We start from the raw sequence: 20,012 nt of genomic DNA on the forward strand, positions 1-20,012 counted from the left end.
GACGGACAACATTGTATGATGAAACACAAGCGGTCTTGAGGGTACAGATGATGTTGGGAAACCTATCTCGACCACAGAAGCCTGTGCTATGTGTTTTACCAACAATGCTTTGATAGAAGCTATTGGTGGACAGCATGGTACGATGCTATAATCTGTGCAAGTGGTTGGTGTCATGATTGTGACTTTATCTCTCTAACTACTCTTGATTAGCCTTCAAAAATTGAAAGGACACCAATGACGAGTCGCACCCTGTCACATGGGTCATCACTAAAGGACACATCTCTTCAAAGAGACACATCTATTGATCAAACATACAAAGGGTTTTGTGTCTCAATGCAACACAACACAACTTTCTTCTCTTTGCCTCATATTTACTCAAGTATTTAAGTATTAATCTCTTTAATTATGTTTAAGAATATTTAATTAAGCTAAAAGCTTAACAACGATATCAGAGCAAGCAAACTCCAACCTATAGGATGTCCACAGCCAAACCCTAACCCAACCAACCTTAACTCTAAAATCAGCCTTAGCAACAAGGGTTTTATGCAAGAACTAGAGAGAATTCTCCTTTCAATTTTACCCAAAATCTTGATTTTTCCAGATTTAGCCTCTTTTAGCCTTACTCAAAAAAAAAGATGGAAAGCACATTATTGGCAACCATGTGTACCCAGCACCGAGCAAGCCTCAGCCATCGCGCATTAGTGCCTCTTGAATCCTTAGTGACATTTCAAAAAGCAGTGCATTTTCTAAAGTTTTTTTTTTTAAAAAATTAGGCTCCTTCACACCATCAGCCCACGGCAACAGCCCCCAGCCGCCGCCGCCACAGCGTACAGCCCAACATCCAAAAAAAGGTCCTTCTTTTCCGCTAGGCATTATGATGATTAGAATGCACAAAAAAAACCACTTACCTGAAAAGCACACCAACAGTCAGCTCCCACGTCTTGGTAGGCATATTTACATTTTCAAAGCAAGAATTTTAAAAAAAATCAAACCCTCTACATCCTACATGCCCATGCATGCACTTTTACTTATGCACACGTGTACACATTTACACATGTACTCACACACACACACGTACATGGACCCTCTCTACCACACATTTGATAAATAAAATAAAAATAAAGTGACTACATTTGAACTTTTGAAAATTTTAGTTATGAAATCGAATTTTTTTGAAAGGAAAACATGTAAAGACCAAGACTTCTCCTTCTTCAAAATATTTTGACAATGATGGCCCCTCCTTCCACCCCAAATCACAAATGCACTCTACCGGCATCTAACCCCAGTACTCTCCCGGTTCCAGCTGAACTTCCTCCTTATATAAGATGGTCTATAGTAGCCTCGCAAGCTTGTGACCTACCTTCTCCAATTCACATAATGTATTTGCTTCCCCTACTTGTTCATGGTTCTCACTAGGGCTCAAAGGCGTCAGCACACACAACCCCTAGAGTCCCAATATTCGGAGTTATCCCATTCTACTACTATGGAGGACCAAACCCACAAGCCTGGCAATCCAACTCCAGCGGATTGAAGTAGGCTTTGCACCAGATGCAGCAATAGTTCCAACAACAACTTCAAGAGTCATGGCCACATTGGCTTCTCAAATCCAATAGTTGGCAGACGAATCTCCATTCTCACACCAGTTCTATACCAACAGTCAACATTACAGCATCAATGCCAGACAATGATGACACCATTCCTCCTCAGGTGAAAGGTGACGATCTTAAGACTCTTTATCGTCTTTTGCAAGCTAGTAAAACAAAGGAATTAGAAATTAAACCCTCTAAGTCCTATGCAGGACAACACAATGAGTGTACACTTGAACAATCGCTTTACACACTTCACCTGTATTTTGACTTGACAGTCCTTACCGATGCCAAGAAGATTACATTTATCGCATCCTTACTTAATAATATTGCCTTACTTTGGTGGCAACGGCAACAATATAATGGAAAAACGATTACGACATGGAAAAAATTTGAGCGAGAAGCAGCTTATCTTATCCCTACCAATATGCGGATTTTCAAGCTCGAACGCATTTACGCCACTTGGACCAAACTGGTTCTCTAGCTTCTTATATCTCATAGTTCACTAATCTAATATTGGAGATTAATTTTGTCCCCATGCATATGAGATTCATACCTTCATTGAAGGTTTTAACCCTACACTTTGTACTAATGTGCAAAAGTACAACCCTATCAACTTTGTTACTGCCATTCATTATGCTGAGCGTGTTGCAGATCTTAATCCGAATTCTCAAACATTGGCCTCTCAAGGTCGCTATGGTAGTGGTTCATGTACGGCTTGAAAAGGTTATGAACAATCCTCATTGGGCAACTTTTAATTCCAACCTAACCCCCCTTGCTCTGGCAACATTCGTAACACCCTTGCCAACAAGAAGGGTCATCTTCTTATCATTCTCAACATCAATAGTTCTTCCAACCATGTGTATTTGATCGTGGAAAAGGCTCTAGACATGACCAATCTCGCACTTCTCGTCTTGCAAAACAACTTCGTCTTCTCATGAATAGAAAAAGATAGGATTATGCACAATTTGTAGTGGCAATCATAGATGGTTTGAATGCCCTAAATGACCCAATGCTCCTCAAAACTATAATGTGGAACCTTCAACTTTAGAAGACTGCTTCGATAAAAACATGCGATAAAAACATGCAATATCTCATGCACTTCATCATTGTACTAGCCTTACTTTAATCATTTCTTTAGAGAGTTCACATATTGACATGGAATCCATTTGTGGAAGTAAAGTTGACTCTCCTAACCTTGGCATATCTATGGCAAAACTTATTGAGTCACTTAGTGAAAAGACCTTGGATTCTTTATCTCGACATGATGAGTTTCTAATGATTCTTTATCTTGACATGATGAGTTGCTAATTATTCTTTATCTTGACATGATAAGTTTCTAATGATGGACTTCTGTGAAGACACAGATAGTACCAAAGCGGATATAACACTTGTGAAGACACAGAGAGTACCAAAGCGGATATAACACTTATTTCAACCTTACCCGCATGGGATGACATAGTTTACATCAACAAGCAAGAGGATAATGTTTTCAACATTGTACAAAATTTCACACATTCTTCTAACAAATTAGATGAGTACTTCACTACTTTCAAGAGTTGAACACTTTAGTAGATACTTTTCACATATCATCGAGAGAATTCATGGTTGAACCTTCAAATTCTTCTCCATTGCAACATAGCCAACCATGACAGCCATGAGTGAGGCTCACAATCTTGGATGTCCCCACCGAGCCACAAGCTATAGCGTCATGCCCTCGTGAGTGCCCTGTCGTCCTCATCTGGATTCCTCTATCACCCGGGGTTATCCCCCCAAGGACGACATCCTCCTGCGCACAATGGTGCTCCTGCTCAACGTGCTCTGCACTCCTGTGCTCCATCTGTCGGTGTGTGCCCAACTGGTACCCCTCCCCCCAATAAATAGGGAAGGAATGCCCAAAAAGCACACACTATCAATAGTGGACAAAAAATCATGTGTCTGCCCACAACATATCACACTCTAGCTCGCCAATCTACTTGTCCCTAGCGTGCACATGACACTCATGCATCTACTCCACAACTAGAGTCATGAAAATGTAAATTCAACTTGACTATCTTGATTGTGTGAAAAACTTATGCAATATACGCACAATCTTGTGTTCACTAAGTCAAGCCAAACAATACCCATACCAACTGTGTCACAGGTCTCGTACTAACATGCGAACCTTTCAATTGTTAAGCTTTTAGCTTAATTAAATATTCTTAAACATAATTAAAGAGATTAGTACTTAAATACTTGAGCAAATATGAGGCAAAGTGCGGAAAGCTGTATTGTGTTACATTTGAGACACAAGGCCTTGTGTTGAATAGGGCCTAAAAAGATACAAATGAAGACACATCCCTAATGAAAGGGTGTGACTCTTGAATGAATAGTTATGTCCTTTGGTTGTAGAGTTGTGTCCTTTAATCAATAGATGAAGAGATGTGTCCTTTAGTGACGACCCATGTGACAGGGTGTGACCCTTCGTGCTAGTGTCCTTTTAACATTTGAAGGCTAATCAACAGTAGTTAGAGAGATATAGTCACAATCATGACATTCCCTCCCACTTGAAATAAGGCACTAGCTAAATAAGAGACTTCTGATGTTGTGCTGAAGATCTTTTTTCACTAGGTCATTTATGCTTGTAGTGAAGCTCACATTGAGAAATATAGAAAAAATTTCCTCTATTGTCTTGCTATCGTGCTTTAAAGGCTAAATCCAAAGTTGTAGCATCATTTTTTAATGTCTTCTTCTTTGTCTACTTCCAAATGTCTTCTTCTTCATTTTTTAATGTCTCCTTTTTCGTCTGCTTCCAAATGTTGGGCTTGAAGTCGACTTGGCTATGTTGCAATGTAGAAGATTTTGAAGGTTCAACCATGAATTCTCTCGACAATACGTGAAAAGTATCTGCTAAAGTGTTCAACTTGAAAGTAGTGAAGTACTCATCTAATTTGTTAGAAGAATGTGTGAAATTCTGTACAATGTTGAAAACATTATCCTCTTGCTTGTTGATGTAAATTGTGTCATCCCATGTGGGTAAGGTTGAAACAAGTGTTATATCCGCTTTGGTACTCTATGTGTCTTCACAAAAGTCCATCATGTCGAGATAAAGAATCATTAGCAACTCATCATGTCAAGATAAAGAATCATTAGCATCTCATCATGTCGAGATAAAGAATCCAAGGTCTTTTCACTATCATCTTGCTATTCTTTTGAAGTCATGCTGGTAGAATCTTGGGTGTTAACATCAAGTGACTCGATAAAGAATCCAAGGTCTTTTCACTATCATCTTGCTATTCTTTTGAAGTCATGCTAGAAGAATCTTGGGTGTTGACATCAAGTGACTCAATAAAGTTTGCCATAGATATGCCAAGGTTAGGAGAGTCAACTTTACTTCCACAAATGGATTCCATGTCAATATGTGAACTCTATGAAGAAATGATTAAAGAAAGGCTAGTACTAACATGAAGTGCATGAGATACTGCTTGTTTTTATCGAATCAGTCTTCTAAAGTTGAAGGTTCCACATTATAGTTTTGAGGAGCATGGGGTGATTTAGGGCATTCAAACCATCTATGATTGCCATTACAAATTGTGCACAATCCTATCTTTTGCTATTCATGAGAAGACGAAGTTATTTTGCAAGACAAGAAGCGGGAGGTTGATCATGTCGAGAGCCTTGTCCCCACGATCACATGCACGTGGTTGGAAGAACTACTGATGTTGAGAATGATAAGAAGATGACCCTTCTTGTTGGCAAGGGTGTTGTGAATGTTGCCAGCAAGGGGAGTTAGGTCGGAATTAAAAGTTGCCCGATGATGATTGTTCATAACCTTCGCGAGCCATACATGAACAAACCGCTACCATAGCAACCTTGAGAGGCCAATGTTTGAGAATTCGGATTCAGATCTACAACACGCTCGACATAATGAATGGTAGTAACAAAGTCGATAGGGTTGTACTTTTGCACATTGGTACAAAGTGTAGGGTTAAAACCTTCAATGAAGGTATGAAGCTCGTCCGCTGGGGGACAAAATTAATCTCCAATATTAGATTAGTGAACTATGAGATATAAGAAGCTAGAGAACTAGTTTGGTCCAAGTGGCATAAATGAGTTCGAGCTTGAAAAAACCCAATTGGTAGGGATACGCTGCTTCTCGCTCAAATTTTTTCATGTCGTTTTTTCAACATATTGTTGCCATTGCCAACAACTTAAGGCAATATTCTAGTAAGGATGCGGCAAATGTAATCTTCTTGGCATCGAGAAGGATCGTCAAGTCAAAATACAGGTGAAGTGCATAAAGCCATTGTTCAAGTGTACACTCATTATGTTGTCCTGCATAGGACTCAGAGGGTTTAATTTCTAATTTCTTTGTTTTACTAGCTTGCAAAAGACAATAAAGAGTCTTAAGGTCGTCACCTTTCACCTGAGGAGTATTGGTGTCGTCACCTTTCACCTGAGGAGTATTGGTGTCGTCATTGTCTGGCATTGATGCTGTAATGTTGACTATTGGTGTATAGAACTCGTGTGAGAATGGCGATTCGTCTGCAACAACTATTGGATTTGAGAAGCCAATGTGGCCATGGACTCTTGGAGTTTTTGTTGGAACTGTTGCTGCATCTGGTGCAAAGCCTACTTCAATCTGCTGGAGTTGGATTGCCAAGCTTGTGGGTTTTGTCCTCCATAGTAGTAGAATGAGATGAGAACTCCGAATATTGGGACTCTAGGGGTTGTGTGTGCTGATGCTTTGAGCCCTAGTGAGAACCATGAGCAAGTAGGGGAAGCAAATACATTATGTGAATTGGAGAAGGTAGGTCACAAGCTTGGGAGGCTATTATAGACCATCCTATATAAGGAGGAAGTTCAGCTGGAACCGGGAGAGTACTAGGGTTAGATGCCGGTAGAGTGCACTTGTGATTTACCTTTTATGAGGGGGAAGGAGGGGCCATCATTGCAAAATATTTTGAAGAAGCAGAAGTATTGGTCTTTACATGTTTTTCTTTAAAAAAAATTCGATTTCATAACTAAAATTTTTAGAAGTTCAAACGTACTCAGTTTATTTTTATTTTATTTATCAAATGTGTGTAGAGAGGGTCCATGTACGTGTGTGTGACTGCATGTGTAAATGTGTACACGTGTGCAAAAGTAAAAGTGTATGCATGTGCATGTAGGATGCAAAGGGTTCGATTTTTTTTAATTCCTGCTTTGAAAATCTAAATATAAGGACCCTTTTTTGGATGTTGGGCTGTACGCTATCAACTGGGGGCTGTACGCTATCAACTGGGGGCTGTTGCCGTGGGCTCATGGTGTGAAGGAGCCCAAAATTTGTTTTTTTTAATTTAGAAAACGTACTGCTTTGAAACGTCACTAAGGTTTCAAGAGGCACTAATGCATGAAATGGTGTGATGGTTGATCTTCCTACAGGCTTGCTTGGTGCTGGGTACACATGGTTGCCAATAAGGTGCTTTCCATCTTGTTTTTTTTCTTCTAATTTTTGCTTTTTTATGACTAAGGCTAAAAGAGGCTAAATCTGGAAAAATTGGGATTTTGGGTAAAATTGAAAGGAGAATTCTCTCTAGTTCTTCCATAAAATCCTTTCTAAGACTGATTTTAGGGTTAAGGTTGGTTGGGTTAGGGTTTGGCTGTGGACATTCTATAGGTTGGAGTTTGCTTGCTCTGATACCGTTGTTAAGCTTTTAGCTTAATTAAATATTCTTAAACATAATTAAAGAGATTAATACTTAAATACTTGAGTAAATATGAGGCAAAGAGAAGAAAGTTGTGTTGTGTTGCACTGAGACACAAAGCCTCATTAAATAGTACCTAAATAGTACAAATGAAAAGGCACATCCTTGACGAAAGGGTGTGACTCTTGAATGAATAGTTATGTCCTTTGGATGTTTGATCAATAGATGTGTCTCTTTAAAGAGATGTGTCCTTTAGTGATGACCCATGTGACAGGGTGTGACTCTTCACTGCTAGTATCCTTTCAAGGTTTGAAGGCTAATCAAGAGTAGTTAGAGAGATAAAGTCACAATTGTGACACCAACCACTTGTACAGACTATAGCATCGTACCATGTTGTTCGCCCAATAGCTTCTATCATTGTTGGTAAAACACACAATACAGGCTTCCGTGGTCGCGATAGGTTCCCCAACATCGTCTGTACCCTCAAGATCGCTTGTGTTATCAAACCATGCTGTCTGTCAATAGCTTTCTATCAAAGCATTGTTGGTAAAACACACAATACAGGCTTCCCTAGTTGAGATAGGTTCCCCAACATCGTCCATACCCTCAAGACCCATTTGTGTTGTACTCCACTTGCTACTATATATGCACCAAATCTCAATAGTCAATTGATTGTGATTGTCTAACTACCAGATTCCTCTATATCAACCACCTAAATCAAGGGCTGAATTGAGTTCGAGTTTCTAATTGATTCATCAATCAATGGATTTTGTTGCTTCTCCACATCTTTTGGCCAGAAATCTCTCCCTTTCAACCAAAATTCGCCCTAGTTACCACGAGGCCAATATTCTGAGTTAAAGAGCTTTCCTCGATAAAGATGCTTAAAGCAATCAATCCCTAATCTAAGTCTCTCAGGAGAAATCCCAATTTGCTTCTAGTACGAGTGAGACTAAACTGCTAGCCTTATATTCTTGTCTTAATCTCCTCACTTTTCCACTAGAATCTATCCTCACACAAATCTGTTCCTATGGAAGCCTCTAGTGAAAAACCATCCTCTAGGAAGTTTTGCCACTTCATTCTCAAAATCCTCATGGCCTTGTTGAGAAGCATGAGCCTCAGTACATAGATGCCAAATCTAAAACACTAGGCATATAATGCGCGCCATCTCCAACTTGTCAAGATGATTAGACATGGCCTCCATATTTGCATTCAGACATTCGACACGCAAATCTATGATGAGCACCTATGCAAGGCCCATAACCAGTAGCCCGAAACCAGTGATAATAGAGGGATTGCAAGGGATATAGCCCTTCACACTGAGGAGGGGTGGGTCGAGCAAGAACTGGAGAGAACCCAAAGACCCTGACAACCAAGGCACAAGGGTGATGAAAAGAAAAAATTCTAGACTGTGATACCAATTGTAGAACACTCATGCCTTTGTGCTAGGGTTTAAGAGTATGAATAGAGAGTGGTGAAATCATGTAAGAAAAGAGAAGAGAGAATTGGAATCAAACACGTAAAACATACACAATAGTCCTAAAACTATTGTTCTGTATTAACTAAAAAATTGTGGAAACCCTAATATCAATGTTGTGTACCTCAAACCAACAAAAGAAAAATTTGTGGAAACCCTAATATCAATGTTGTGTACCTCAAACCAACAAAAGAAAATACACAAAAAGCATACCATATAGATGGAAAAGCTAGGGCTATTCAGATAGCTTTAAAGTTCTCCACTTTATAGATGTTGATCAAAAGCACTCTAGCAAAGCTTCCTGTTTGTTTCTTCAAGAGGGCATAGCGATGGTTTTCACACATCAAACTAGGTGAATACACTGTGTAGAAATTCTTGATATGCTTCTCTATAAGAAGTGGCGATGGTGCTACAGTTTTAAGGCATTAATAGAGTGTAGGCCTTCGTATATAGATTGAGTAGAATATTGGGTTACTTTAAAATTTTTACGACGAGGAGTGATAATCATGTGTGCATATAATTCTAATTACAATTCTAATTGTAAAGTGTAGACACTAATTATATTTCAAAACCTTAGAAGTTTATACAGCCAATAGCTCTTCCCCCCCATTACTGTCGTAGCTCATTAGGTTGCACCACTATACATCTCGGGTTAGGAGCTATCTTGTCTTGAGTTCTAGGGTTTTTGTTCCTTTTTTGTATTTTTTTGGTGTATCTAATTTGTGGGGTTGTTTGTCGAGTTTGTGCTCTCACTCAATTCACAAATCTAAAGTGTTTTTTGCCTTCTTTTGTACATTGGCATCATTTTCTTGTTGACACTGTCGTACATTCATGGCTCATCCCCACACTAGCTTTGCACTAAGCTTACATGAGAGTTTTTTAGTTGGTTCTACTCTTGCTACCATTTTGTCATTCAGCTTTCTTTTGACATTGGACTTCTACGTCCGTCAGCTTTGACCTGTCAGCTCCTCAGCATTCTTCTTGAGCAATAGACCTTTGCATCAGTTAATTTTACTTGGTCAGCTCATTTAGCTATGTCAGCTAGTATGTAGCTCCTCTTCACTTTTCGCATTCAGTGTTTATCTTTCAGTTTTCAGCAAATCAACACTTGGCTCTCTGCCGCGTGTGTGGCTTTCAGCTGTCAACACTTTGCTCTACGCCTTCCGCATTTGGCTCTCTACCTTCAGAAGTCCATTTACTATCTTTGGCTTTCTACTTTTAGTAATCAACACTTGGCATCCCGGATTCAACAGCAGTTGGCTGGGTTTACTTCCTTGGGTGCATTCCAATATCTGTAGGGTATTAGGTTTATATCTTGCATGGTACAAGCCCCCATGACTAACTCTTGTATGTCCACAAAATTCTTGGAGTAGAAACTCCTATGTGTACCAAGAACAACTTTGTATACAAGCAAAACAAGATACAATAATATGCTTCTACTATCATTCCATATATAGCATGTGTCTGGTACGAACGCATACCTCTTAACATGCAAGTTCAAATCAAGGATACGACGAAGCACATGCATCAAGTCATGCAAGGTACACCTTTAATTCCGTACACACGAGCTTTTCTTGCTTCACCTCGAGAGGAGAGTCAAAACTTACTCCCAAATCTGTGAAAAACAGTCCGAAATTCTCTGCGAGAAAAAGAAAAGAAGTTCGAGAGAAGAAGGGGTTCGTGGGAACCCACTTGCTCTGGACTGGTCCAGGGAAACCCCCACCCCCCCCCTCTTTTTTTTAAATGGCCAAGTGAGTTTTTAACTTTGCTTTTTTTTTTCCAAAAAAAAACTGGTTGCTTAACAAAGCAACTCGGCCTACTTTCCTGGTTGCTTAAAAAAACTGGTTGCTTAAGAAAGCAACTCGGCCTACTTTCCTGACTGCTTTCCTGGCTGCCTACCTGTGCCGCCATAGAGAGAGGGGAATCCCCTCCAGATCTGGTTGCGCCCATTTGGGCTGTCCACCATGCCTTGCCCTAGCTGCCCGCAAGGGCTCTTTGACCTGTTGGCTCACTGAAGAAAGGAGGGGCCATCTGCCTTGGCCACACCCTTGGGCTGCCCACTGGCCCCCAGGTCAGACCTGGCCGAGCCTAGGTGGAACCCTCTTCCTGGCTCTTTGACCTGTTGGCTCACTAAAGAAAGGAGGGGCCATCTGCCTTGGCCACACCCTTGGGCTGCCCACTGGCCCCCAGGTCACCCTGACCTGGCCGAGCCTAGGTGGAACCCTCTTCCCTGCCCGCGATCAATTCTAGGCAAGAGCATGTCACCTCGACGGCCTTCTGACGCCCCTAGGTTGGCTACCATCTTACTAGATATATTATGCTATTCTTCTAGGGCTTTTGCATGTGGAGAAATTCATGATACCACTAGTTGTAGTTCTCATAGTTTACATGGCAGCATTTATGTGGGTATATTGCATATATTTGAGTAGTCGGGCATTGAGTAAGAGGGTAGTTGATGAAGTCATCACTAATCACCTCCGAGAAAATAAGGGATACACATTAAATCTGCCCTAGGAGGCAGTCCCTCTAACAAGATTGAAATAAAGTCATCACCAATCACCTTAGAGAAAATATTATGATAACTATGATGACCCATGGAAGGCTAACTATCACCTCCCATTAAGCCCTCTTTCACTACATCTAACAATGTGGGGTCTCTTTAGATTGGTTTCATAGGCAAAGGCTCTAGAAGTGGCTCTTTTTATAGCCTCTTAAGAATGGTCATGGGTTCGATTAAGGCCTTTGGCATGCTTTAAGGTTCCCTTATTGGTTCTAAGCCTAGCTCCATAATAGGTTTTAGGATACACTCAGGTGGGGTTAGTGGTTTATAGTCTTTCTATTCTAGACTCTCGGAGTTTGCTACTACAAAGTCACTAAGTAATATTGTACTGGTGTGCAGTCCCAGGAGGAACTGGTTGGGATGGTAATACTAGAGGTGGGTATGACATTGATGAAAGTCTATGTATACACCCCTCTATGTAGTAAGAGATTTTGATAAACGTGCACTATCAGTTGGAGTGGCTGGAAGAAGGACTAGGGCATGGGTTTGGAGACATGGGTTGTGGTTAAAAAAACGTATCATGGGTTGTGGAAGAAGGACTAGGGCATGGGTTTGGAGACATGGGTTTGGAGACATGGGTTGTGGTTAAAAAAACGTATCATCTCTAATTTGCTTTAAGATTATGTTTTTAGAAGGGATTTCTATCTTTAACATTTTCGTGCATGATAATCTACTAATTCTCGTGGGTTGTTGTTTTTGGCTTCTTCCAGAGCCTTGAGGTGATTTCTATGCAGGATAGAGAGAGAGAGAGAGAGATTTTGAGATTCAGGCCAGTCGTCCTTAGACAAGGAACGCTGGACAGAGAACGTGATTTATGCTCTCTGGGAGTCATTCGGTAGAATCTAAAGAGGAAGAGATTTAGAAGAGGCATACCTGGGATAGCCGCGATGTCCATCGTGGAGGTTGGGTAGACGGGCATCAGAGAAAAGCCCTAGATTGACTGGATCTTTTTGTTGGTGATTATGTCTTTGATTTTGAGATTTTTTTATTGGCGATTATTATATTACTTTGGATTGTCAACGGTTATGATTAATTGAAAATCTTTTCATTTTTCTGAAGTATGATGTGATTTTACTGTGAATCTTGAGAAATTTTCTACATAGATCATGGAACAGAATATGGGTAGGTTTCAGTTGGTATCAGAGTATGGGTAGGTTTCAGTTGGTATCAGAGTATAGGTTGGGCAATCCGCACTTGATTCGGACGTTGCAGGTCTTGGATGACTAATATTATTTTTTATTTTTGTGATATAGCTAGAGTTTCATTTTCTTGAGATTTTTTTTTTTGCAATTTTGTTGTACAATCACAAGATGGCTACATATCAAACAAATTCAGTAGTTGACCTAGGACAAGAAGAGGATCTTTTACAGAGATTTCTTTTTGTGAGTGTAACTCTTGAGAAAGTTATCAAAGTTATTGATGATGATAGGCATGAAGAATTGGGGGAAAGAATGAGAGCCATGCACGTTCGAACTTTGAATGAAGAAGAAGAGGGTGGTTGAGAAGATGAAGAGACGCAAGATCATCTAAATTTTAATGATAGACATGGTCAACTCGGGAAGGGAACATTTTATGTTAAATATGAGAATGCAGATTGGTGAGAAGAAGAATGGTATAAATTAATGTTGGAACTTGGTTCCTAAACATTGTAAATTGTTACATCTACATCTAAATGATACAAGTATAAACTTCTAAGGTTTTGAAATATAATTAGTGTATACACTTTATAATTAGAATTGTAATTATAATTATATGCGCACACGATTATCACTCCTCGTAAAATTTTGTAAGATTCCTCCCTCTGGCTTTTGAGGTGTGCAGGTGTAAGAACCTCCCCTTCTGATCTTATAATTATTCCCCTCTGTGAAATAAAAGAAAGATCATGTTTTGGCCTAGAGAGAGAAAATGTCTAGAAGAGGGAGGTAATTCAAAATTGAGATATTTTTGGATATAAAAATCCTCCTAGTGTCTAAAATGGTTTCCCCTGAAACAGAAATTCTAAAAGAACTTTCCAATGTGCAATTGGAATTAAATGAAAATAGGTAAAAAGGAACTTAGCCTAAGGGTCCAGATTTTCTGAAATTTTTAGATTATGGTCCAATTAAGGTTCCTATGGACCAATAAGATTAATCCAAATGTAGGGAGGAGATAAATTGAAGAATAAAAGAAAATCCCCCAAAAATGAGTAAATGCTCACATAAGATGAAGAGTTGACTAAGGACAAGGTTTATTAGTTAAAAAAGAAGAGATATTTAGAGGAAATGATGCATTTTTCACACCTCAGTGTGGGGATCTCCCCTCATGAAGGAGGAACCTATTTCACATGTGTGGAGAAGTTTTAAACTCATAAATAATGAGATATTTTCATCTCTCCTCTCTCTTGTTTCAACTAGATCCAAAAAGTAAGCTAAACTGACCCAAAAATGGTTAAAATTTGACCAAACTGATCTGGAAAATTCTAAAATCAGTTTGCTTGGTTAGAGGCTCATTTTTTCCTATAAATAGAAGCCTCCCCCTTTGTAAAAGGTTAATAGTGTTTATGCACTGTTACTCTACTCCTATCCAGAGCCAATTACATTGAATTTTCTTGATAATTCAATTGTTTTTGGCTTAATCCTCTCCAAAGTAATTGGTGGCCACTCTTGATCCAAACAAGAGTAGAACCCTCAAACAAACTCTATGTAAGCTAAATTCTTCTTACTTTTTAATTTTAAATCTATGGTTTTCTTGATCTTTTTGTTTTTGATTAAAGTAAATTCTGATGCTATGCCTTGATGAAAAGGCCATCCCCTTCTCTTCCTTACAATTCAGCCTTTCTTTATCCTAGAATGTTTAACAAAAAGATTAATTAAACTTTTTCTTATTGTTTACTCTCTTGGAAATTGGAAATTGTATAGATTAGAGTTCTTTGCATCAAATTGGGTTAATTTAAATTGATAATAGAATGTTAAAACTGAGAAATGGTCAGCCATACAAAGGAGGTTATGGCAAAATTTTTTAGAATTTTATGGAAAAGAAAGTTTATTTTTATATTATTCCAAAAGAGTAATTCCCACCATTTGCGCATTCTAAAAGAAATATTCTTATTTACTCCATGTACATATTCACCTATGAATATGCATGGATATCACTGATATTAATTATTAAAATTAATTTCTATGCATAGAAAGATGTATAATGGAAATTTTTATTATAAAAGTAATGTTTTCATTGAATTTGATTTTATGCATAGAAAGTAAAGGATTTATTTTTATTTCAAAAGTATTATTCTCATTAAAATTAATTTTATGCATAGAAAGATGCATAAAGGATTTATTTTTCTTTCAAAAGTGTGATTCTCATTAAAATTGATAAATAATGCATAAAAGGATTTTTATAAAAGTGTTATTCCCACTGAAGTTGATTTTTATGCATAAATAGATGCGTAAAGAATCTTTATATCAAAATTAGAATTCTCTTAAATTCTATCAAATAGATGTGATGAGATGTGATGTGAAATAGATAGATGTGAATGGATGTGATGAGAATCAAATAGATGTGAATGGATGGATGTGATGTAAATAGAGGTGATGAGATGTGAGGTGAATAGATGTGATGAGATGTGATGTGAATCAGATAGATGTGAATGGATGGATGGATGTGATGTGAATAGAGGTGATGAGATGTAAGGTGAATAGATGTGATGAGATGTGATGTGCATCAGATAGTTGTGAGGTGATTCACATCACATCTCATTTGATTCACATCTATCTGATTCACATCACATCTCATCACATCTATCTGATGGATGTGATGTGAATAGAGGTGATGAGATGTGAGGTGAATAGATGTGATGAGATGTGATGTGAATAGATGTGATGAGATGTGATGTGAATCAGATAGATGTGAATGGATGGATGGATGTGATGTGAATAGAGGTGATGAGATGTGAGGTGAATAGATGTGATGAGATGTGATGTGAATCAGATAGATGTGAATGGATGGATGGATGTGATGTGAATAGAGGTGATGGGATGAGATGTGAAATGATGTGATGAAAATGGATGTGAATGGGCGTTGGTCTCTATGATCTAAGTGCAATCTTTTTCTTGATCTGACTATGGGACTTACGGGTTCGGTTAGATTAGTTTAGTTAGTTAAGGCTTTTGACTGCGTTAGAGTAAAATTATCCTCCGAGCGAGGGAAGTTTTTTCGGGTTCGGTTTTGGAAGAACCAAGGGATTAGTCTCTTCTCCAGATATCCGTGTGGGCGAGGCCCCGAGTGAGGGACCGTGCCCCGTGCAAGAAGTGCTACTTCCGCTGCTCGTACCCCTGAATTCATTGCATGGTGGGAGCAGGGATCTCACAATTTTAAAGTAACCCAATATTCTACTCAATCTTCATAATACGAAGGCCTACACACCATTAAAGCCTTGAAAGTGCAGCACCATCGCCACTTCTTACAGAGAAGCATATCCAGCATTTCTACAAAGTGTATTCACCTAGTTTGATGTGTGAAAACCATCGTTATGCCCTCTTGAAGGAACAAACAGGAAGCTTTGCTAGAGTGCTTTTGATCAACATCTATAAAGTGGAGAACTTTAAATCTGTTTGAATAGCCCTAACTTTTCCATCTATATTGTATGCTTTTTGTGCATTTTTTTTTTGTTGGTTTGAGAGGTACTCAACATTGATATTAGGGTTTCCATAAATTTTTAGGTAATAGAGAACAATAGTTTTAGGACTATTGTGTATATTGTGCGTGTTTGATTCCAATTATCTGTTCTCTTTTCTTACATGATTTCGCCGCTCTTTATTCATACTCTAAAACCCTAGCACAAAGGCATGAGTGTTCTACAATTGGTATCACAGTCTAGGATTTTTTCTTTTCATCACCCTTGTGCCTTGGTTGTCAGGGTCTTTGGGTTCTCTCAAGTTCTTGCTCCACTCGCCCTTCCTCACTGTGAAGGGCTATAGCCCTTTCAATCCCTCTATTATCATTGGTTTCGGGCTACTAGTTATGGGTCTTGCATAGGTGCTCATCATCAGAGATTTGTTTCAGCGTGTCTGAATGCAAATACGGAGGCCATGTCTAATCATCTTTACAAGCTAGAGATGGCGCACACTTCGCCTAGTGTTTTAGATTTGGCATCTATCTATTGAGGCTCGTGCTTCTCAACAAGGCCACGATGTTGCCTTGAAGACAATGCCTAGGGTTTAGAGTTTGGTTTCATAGCCAATAGCTCTTCGCCCCCCCCAATTACTGTCGTGGCTCATTAAGTTGCACCACTATACATCTCAGGTAAGGAGCTATCTTTTCTTGAGTTCGAGGGTTTTTGTTCCTTTTTTGTATTTTTTGGTTGTATCTAATTTGTGGGACTGTTCTATTAAAAGACTAAGGTCATGTAAAAGGGTAGGAGAAGGGTGTGTGTGTGTGTGAAGGGACTTAAGGTCCACTAGCTCACCTATTTAAAGGTGGAGCTAGAAGGCAATTTGTATGGAGCAAGAAGCCTAGTTGTATTTGAGCAACTTAATAAGCAAGATATTGTTCTTGTATTTTGTGAGTCCCTCTCCTCCACATATCTCAATCTAGCATGAGCACTACGAATTCTAACATGGTATCTAGAGCTTTGGTTGATTAGGCCCCTTTGTGGTGTAGAATAGGTCCTTTTTTCTTCATTTTTTCTTATCCTTTCACTTGTGGAGCTAAACCCCCATCCATTGGTGGAGGAGCTCTAGCAGCTTGTGGAGGCCATATCTAGGGGAGACTTCAACTAAGAAAGTGAAGATAACACTTGGGCGCTCATCTTTGAATGACTGTTTGATGGGTAGCTTCTCTCTTCACCGCTGCATTGCCGCCTAAGCACGTCGCCTGTTTTTCCCCTGCGCAGCTGCAGCCGTACACAAATGTGCCGTGTATAGGCGACTAGATGCTGCATTGTCTTAGGGCTTTTGAAGCCCACACTCTCAAGAGTCTACAGCTCAAGTTTTAAGGCAAATGATCCATCCACGCGTCTGCTACAGCAGAAAAACCAGGCTGCACTCCCTCAACTCCATTGAAGCTCACCATTAAAGCTTCATAATTATGCTTTTTCTTGCTCTAATCCTCCCCTCTTTGCTCTAATCACCTAAAGTATCTTGTGAGGGCTTGTTTTGCTGATCTTATTCTTGATTTTGAAGTGATGGCCAACCACATGAGGTATTCATAAGTCTCATTCATCAAAACGTCATCAAGCTTCCTCATCATCTTCAAGCTCACAAAGCTCTTCAAAGTGTGCTTATGAGCACTAATAGTGTTGATTAACATTAATGAGGCTTCTAATCTAGCAAAAAGGAGTTATTCCAAAGTGTTTTTAAACACTAAGAGTGTTCTTAAACACTAATGGTGAATCTAATCACCAACACAAGTATCATTAGATACTAATCATGTGCTTTTAAGCACTAATAGTGTTGCTAAACACTAATGGTGATTTTAATCACCAAAGAAAGTGTTCCTTAACACTAATTAAGCTCTCTAAATCAATATTCATGGTTGGGCACAAACCCTAAGTGCTAAACCATAAGCTTAACCATCTTAATCTCCTATTTATGCAACATCCTTGGCTTGATTAAGGGTTGTTGCACTCTCATAAGCCTTTCTCTTTCTAATTAAAACTAAATATCATAAATTTTTGGTTTTTTTCTCTTCATATATCAGCCCATTACTCTCTAATACCCAATGTCAAAGGAAAACACCCAAATCAAGAAGTTCTCAGGAGAGGGCTTCCACACTTGGCAAGTCCTTGTCAAGTACAAGATAATGTCCAAAGGTTTTTGGCCATTCATCTCCGGCACCACTAAGGTTATTGATCGAACTAAGGCTGAAGATATTGAAGATGATGAGAGGGCCCAAGCCATCATCATGCTTCATCTTGATGAGGCTCTCCACCATGTGGACTTAGCTTCCGACTGCAAAGGAGAAATGGGATGAGCTTGATAAGCTCTATGGAGCTCGTGGTAAGAATTCCAAGATCTCACTTAAAATTGAGTTTTTCAGCTTGGAACTCAAAGAGGGAGACGGCATTGGAGCCTTCATCTCTCACTTGAAGGGCCTTATGGCTCAACTTGCATCAGTGAGAATGGATGAAGATGATGCAGTGTGGCTGTTTTGCTAAAAGCAGTCAAGAAGGTGTACCCCACCTTAGTCACCACCCTGAAGAACATACCTAATCCCACCCTCAAAGGAGTCATTCAATCTTGTCTTGATGAAGAAAAGAGGCCAAAGGGAGGAGCTGAATCTTCAAATGCAACCACTTCATCGAATATCAAACAAGCTTTGTCACATCAAGTGGTCAAAGTAAAATGTGCCCATTGCAAAAAGGTGGGTCATTTGGCAAATAGTTGTTAGATCAAATATCCCAACAAAATGAAATGTAACAAGTGTAAACAAACGGGACATATTACTTCTAAATGTCCTAACAAAGAGATAGAGGCTAACTTTGTATCAACCTCTAACTCCTCTGAGCACCTGTTTTAAATCTCAATGTAACAACACCTATATTCCTAAACCTTGTACGCCTAATGTTATAAAGGCAACCTATGTCCAATACCACCTATTCCAATTCTTTCATAGTTGGTATTGAGGGAGGGTATTAAAAGACTAAGGTCATGTAAAAGGGTAGGAGAAGGGTGTGTGTGTAAAGGGACTTAAGGTCCACTAGCTCACCTATTTAAAGGTGGAGCTAGAAGGCAATTTAAATGGAGCAAGAAGCCTAGTTATATTTGAGCAACTTAATAAGCAAGATATTGTTCTTGTATTTTGTGAGTCCCTCTCCTCCACATATCTCAATCTAGCAGCATGAGCACAACGAATTCTAACATGTTCATCGAGTTTGTGCTCTCACTCAATCCACAGATCTAAAGATCTAATTTGTGGGGTTGTTCATCGAGTTTGTGCTCTCACTCAATCCACATATCTAAAGTTTTTTTTGCCTTCTTTTGTACATTGGTGTCATTTCAATGTTGATACTACTGTACCTTCATGGCTCGTCCCCACACTAGCTCTGCACTAAGCTTACTGAGAGTTTTTCAGCTGGTTCTACTCCTGCTACCGTTCTGTCATTCAGCTTTCCTTGACATTGGACTTCTGCGTCCGTCAACTTTGACCTATCAACTCCTCAACATTCTTCTTGAGCATTAGACCTTTGCATTAGTTAATTTTACTTGGTGAGCGCATTTAGCTACGTCAACTAGTCTGTAGCTCAACCCTTCACTTTTCACATTCAGTGTTTGGCTTTCAATTTTTAGCATTCAGCACTTGGCTCTCTACCTTCAGCGTGTGGCTTTCGGCTTTCAACACTTCGCTCTACGCCTTCAGTGTTTGGCTCTCTACCTTCAAAAGTCCATTTACTATCTTTGGCTTTCTACTTTCAGTAATCACAGCACTTGGCATCCCGGATTCAGCCAGTTGGCTGGGTTCCTTGGGTGCATTCCAATATCTGTAGGATATTAGGTTTATGTCTTGCATGGTACAAGCCCATGACTAAATCTTGTATGTCCACAAAATTCCTAGAGTAGAAACTCCTATGTGTGCCAAGAACAACTTCATATACGAGGAAAACAAGATACAATACTATGCTTCTACTATTGTTCCATATATAGCATGCAAGTTCAAATCAAGGATACGACAAAGCACATGCATTGAGTCGTGCAAGTGCACCTTTGATTCTGTACATGAGCTTGTCCTGCTTCACCTCGAGATGAGAGTCA

The 20,012-nt window shown here is 39.3% G+C and overlaps 1 protein-coding gene across 1 annotated transcript in view; it reads right to left on the bottom strand.

Moving 5' to 3' along the window:
• Positions 1-9,093, bottom strand: part of LOC147634156 (uncharacterized) — a 43,379-nt gene extending 34,286 nt beyond the window's left edge. The window contains exon 1 of the mRNA XM_086805298.1: positions 8,940-9,093. The gene's annotated coding sequence lies outside the window, so the exon portion shown is untranslated. The remainder of the gene's footprint in view (positions 1-8,939) is intronic.
• Positions 9,094-20,012: the final 10,919 nt, after the last annotated feature.

The sequence above is a fragment of the Cibotium barometz genome, chromosome 11 (assembly GCF_041138505.1).
Source record: "Cibotium barometz isolate CiBa-2024 chromosome 11, ASM4113850v1, whole genome shotgun sequence".
NCBI classification, from domain to species: domain Eukaryota; kingdom Viridiplantae; phylum Streptophyta; class Polypodiopsida; order Cyatheales; family Cibotiaceae; genus Cibotium; species Cibotium barometz.